General features: G+C 42.2%; 1 protein-coding gene across 4 annotated transcripts in view; it reads left to right on the top strand.

Moving 5' to 3' along the window:
• The window catches only part of herc1 (HECT and RLD domain containing E3 ubiquitin protein ligase family member 1), a 100,737-nt gene that overhangs the window by 3,981 nt on the left and 91,803 nt on the right, over window positions 1-4,953 (top strand). The window lies entirely within an intron of this gene.

Genomic DNA, 4,953 nt, shown 5'->3' with positions numbered 1-4,953 from the left:
GAATAATATTTGGTAAAACTTTACATTTTCCCACTTTCTTGAACATATATGCTCAATAATTAATATAAAAAAGTCTAAATAGGCGTTTTTAAAACACTTATCCGTCTTAAAAATAAAAATATTTCCCCGAACTGACCACTTCCTCTCTGCAGCCCCGCCCCTCACAGCGCCTATGACGCGAGCTCTGGTCAGAGGTAAGCAGCCACAGACCGAAGCGGGCCGGTGCTGCCTGCAATCACCGCGTTTGCCAACAAACTTTATAAAAGGCAGGTGGGGGCGGGGCAGGGGGGCGGTGCTATGATCTGGTCTCCCCGCCAAGCTTCTGCACGGCGATAGCAGCACAGGGCCCTTCTAAACACCCACAGGGCGGTGAGGCTTGATCAGCCCACCGGCCTACGATCTGCGGGTGTTTAGAGGGTCCAGCACCACCTGCTATCCCCGTGACTGTGACCAGAGCATGAGACAGATCCCCATGGTAGAGGTGGTGTCAGGGGCGGGGCTGCAGAGAGGAAGCGATCAGTTCTGGGAGATATTTTTATTTTTAAAGGGATATATGTTCTTAAAATGCTTATTTAGATTTATATCTAGGCATATCTGTTTGAGAAAGTGGGAAAATGTCAAATTTTACTGGATATTATTCACAATCTAAGTTCAAAACTGCTGATAAGAAAACTCTGTATTAGTATTTAAACGCATCATATACGGATGAATCTGAGAGGTGAGAGTTTCACCACAGATTTGTGCAACTGAGGTTTTGTGTAACAAGTGATTCATGCATAATTTTTAAAGATTTACATGTGTAATTAGTTTCAAGCTGTTATAATTTTAATTTGTGCATGTTTAAATTGTATTTTGTATTTTTTACTTTAATAAATGTTTAACTTATGCACATGATGTTTCATGAGTTACAAATCAAGAATACACACACAAATTCAAAGCTATGCATAAATTAAGAATATGCAGGCAGAAACCCAAAGTTACACACAAATCAGGAATTACTCACTCATAAATTGGGATGATACTTATTTCTCTCCATACTTTCCATCTACAGTGAGACCATTGTCTACACGGGCTATAAGAATAAACTGTTTACAAACTTAACAAATGTATGAACTATCTTTTTCAACATTATATTGAGTGTTTTGCCGCTGAAGTTTAGCCAACATGTCCTGACAGGTCCTTTCATCACCTCACATCATGTGTTTCATTCCAGGCTGAGCAAACACATGTAGATTCAGGAAACATGCACGGGTTAGAGGTTTAGGGCAGGGGTGGGCAAACTTTTAAACTTTTGGGCAACAAAGGGCTCTAAAATTTGACAGAACGGCTGGACCTGAAGTAGATGCCTGGAGTGTTTTTGTAATCCACCTCATAAGAGAAGAAATTACAGTAGAATGGATGAAAACCTGGCTTCAATTTGATCAAAATTCACTATTAAATAAAACATTTTTTAGTTTTTTTAATTTGAAAAGTTTTGGCGTTTAGTGGCTGGGTGGCTCAGTGGGCTAGATAAAGGGCTGACACGCAGGAGCCCTGGGTTCAATTCCCAGGGTTGTCCACTGATCCCCACCCAGATTGTGTCCTTAGGCAAGACCCTTGACGCTGCTGCCTAACTGGGTCCCTGTGCCCCTCAAGTACAGGGTTGTGTCAGGAAGGGCATCCGGTGTAAAAACTCTGCCAAATCACTGATGTGAAACAGTGGGTGCTGTTACGGTGTGGGGACCCCGAAAGGGATAAGCCGAAAGTGAACTACATTTGAAAGTTTTTGGCGTTTGCTCTCCTTTTGAGCTAACTGCATTGATGGGTTGGTGTCCCTTATTAACTGCAAACACTAATTTACCGTTCAGGTGGCGTTTGATCAAATAAATGTCTGTCTGACTCAAAAACACACATGAACGTCAGAAAAACGACACATCTTCCAACATCACATGAATACAGAATCACTTTCTGCACTTTTAGGAAAGCATTTGTTATGTACCATCTAGGAAACGCTACAATTAAATGGAGAAAATCAAATATTCTTAAGGATTATCTATATAGAGTTTATTCTAGTTTGGTGGGCCAGAATAAATAATTAAACCCTCTGGTTTAGGGTTAAGTGTGGATGAGAGCAAACTTCTCTTTGCTGAGTCGCATTCCTGTTATCATATTACTGCCCCCCCCCACTGGACTCTTTATCTCTCGTCTTAAGTTGAAATGTCTTTTATTGGTTGCAGATTAAATTGGCAAAACTGTAATGAGATGCTGTTTCTCTGCAGCCGTAGGAGTCGCCATCTGCCTCCATCTGCTCTCTCATTCCACCACGTGCACACAGGAACGTGCACGCACATCGACAGTGTTAGAGAGAACGCAGCTCTGTGTCCATCAGGAGGAGCGAGGCCTTTCTAATCCGCTCCTCAGGTGGCTGGATCATAAACCGTCAGGACAAAAACAAAGCCGATCCTCCCGCCTCCCCTCAGAGGAGGAGGAGGAGTTTCCCCGCAGGTTCCTGAGGATGAGCGGCTTCATGTGCGACGTTCACGAGGTTCAGAATGGTCACTTCATCACCTGCAGGTTGAAATCTCTCCAAAAAAGAAGAAGGACACAGGAAATAGCAGACTCCCTCAGCTGGAACAACATCACTTTCCATGAAGTCAAGAGATTAGGCTGACATTTATTCCACATCAATGATCCTTTTTCTGTACGACAAAGACAATGTCTCTTTTCGTCCCACAATGCACTAGTTTATGTGGGGATTTGGATCAGAGATGTGGTGTTTATCTTTTTGTCTTCTCTTCCTTTCTCTCACCTGGTTCTCCTTCTGTTTTAACGAGTGCACCCGTGCTTGATTGTCACACCCTCCTATTTTAGTTGGCGTTCTCCTGTCAACCATAACCAGATCGCCTTGTGAGCCTAACAAGTGTTATGAACCCTCTAGCCTTCACAGTCTCACTTTGAGCTGAAATAAACATGAACTTTACTGAAACCTGTCCTGCATTGTATCTGCACCCAGATCCTGACAGTTTATGGAGCCGCTGCAGTCATGTGACACAACTCCGCCCACATCTACTCAGTCAAACCAGAGCCAGAGTTCATGAACCCTTGAACACCTGAGGTGTCGTCGGTGACCCTTAAAGACAAGATAACATACTGTAACATTTTAATAGTCAGCATGATCGACGTAGATCCAGAAGATTCCCCTGAGGTTGTATTCACCTCATCATTTTACATCTGCATGAGTCTCTGAGTGAGTTTCTGTACATTCTGCTCCTGACAGAAGAAAACTCCCAGCACTCTACAAATGATACGGATGAAAATTGTTTGACTTCCTTTTTAAAACACATGAGCTGCAATTACAATGAATGGTCTAAGGCTGTGGTCCCAAACCCCGACTTAAAAGTCAGACGGAGCTGAAGCTAGCGCCCAGATGTTAGCCTCCACTTTGATGTTAAAGAAAAATCTTCATCACAAAGTTCAAACATTTTACCAAGAATGAAGATTCAATCAAAAAAGTTGCTGATTTGTGGAAACTCGGAAAATGAACATTTGAGAATTTTCCTCCAGCGAGGCTGAATTAGGCTCAGAAACTTCAGCACAGAAAATATTCCTTTGTGCTGAAAAATGATGCAATGAAGGAGGATTCATGTAAATATGATCAATCTTTCTGCCCTGAAAGATAGTCGGAGCCTGGATCAAGGGTTAGAAAGGAATTATGGCAAAAAAATCCTTTAACATTTCCCTTATGGAATGTTTTTCCAATCAGAAAACAACTTCTATAAATAAACAACTGTTTTATTGAATCTTCATCATCTGCATAACAAACCTGGACTGATATTTTTAGACTTTTTTTTTTAAAACAAATCTCTTGTAACATTTTATTTTGAATTTTTTCAAGATACCAGAATCTTCAAAATGCCTATTTGGGCCCCTTTTGGAGTGGTAGAAATCAAAAAGTCTGTTTTCCGTCGATTATCAATACCAATCTGAAGATGTTCTTTTATGGACTAACTGTGAAAGATGAACACCTGAGTCTAGAATTCACTTCGCAGTTTGTTCGGATGATGATGGAACAGCCGTCCACAGACTGATGACGGTCTTTAAAACAGCTTAAACACCAAAGGCCTGTTTTCTGTGATCATATTCCTCTCCACCTTTGTTCTGCCGCACACAGAGGACAGATGAGTGTCTGCCAGCAGCAGCACTTACAGCTGATCAATAGGTGGCAGAGCACTTGCAGCCTTTTTAGCTTTGAGATGTTTATGGCAGCGACGAGCCTTTGGAGGCAGGTTAGCTGAGAGCCACAAATCAATGAGATCCTCGCACGACGGCGAACTGAAAGGATGCATTTAGAGGATGAGAAGGAGCACGGTGAAATGTCAGAGGCCCTGCTGTGTCTCTGCCTTCCAAACACTCAACTTCAGTTTGTTTTCAGACAAACTTTTCATTCATTTGCTCTGAATGAAAGGGAATAAACTTCAGGGTTACTGCTGATAGATACTGGGCGCAGTTGCCATGGTTACAGGTATCTGTAAGGTATTTTTTCATTAAAAAAATCCTGTTTTTATTTCAAACCATGGGCTGAAATCAGGAGTCTGCCTGTGCAGAGTGGCTGCTCTTAATGCTGTGATCGCACACGAGGACCCATCTGCTGAAGAGTGTCACGCCTCAGATGAAGCGTCATGGTTCTAGCACTAACCACGAGAAATGGAAAAAAGCAGCTGTTTGTCCGGTTCTGTCAGACATCTTCATTCAGGTGGGGGTCTGGAGCTGGACCATCTCACCTTCAGTCCTCCATCTTCAGAAAGAATCTGAAAACCTTCAACAAACACACCTGAAGTCCTGCATTTATGACAAACAGAATGAAGGGAGAAGGTTCACAGTTTCAGAAGGATGGGTTTTTACTAAATCATTCTTAAATGTACTAAAACTGATGAGTTTAACCAGAGATTCTCAATCTTAATTTTCTTACCCCCC

This window comes from Oryzias melastigma, unplaced genomic scaffold (genome assembly GCF_002922805.2).
Source record: "Oryzias melastigma strain HK-1 unplaced genomic scaffold, ASM292280v2 sc00236, whole genome shotgun sequence".
Lineage (NCBI taxonomy): Eukaryota > Metazoa > Chordata > Actinopteri > Beloniformes > Adrianichthyidae > Oryzias > Oryzias melastigma.
The sequence above is the reverse complement of the archived record's forward strand: the minus strand, read 5'-3'. Positions and strand labels throughout refer to the sequence as shown.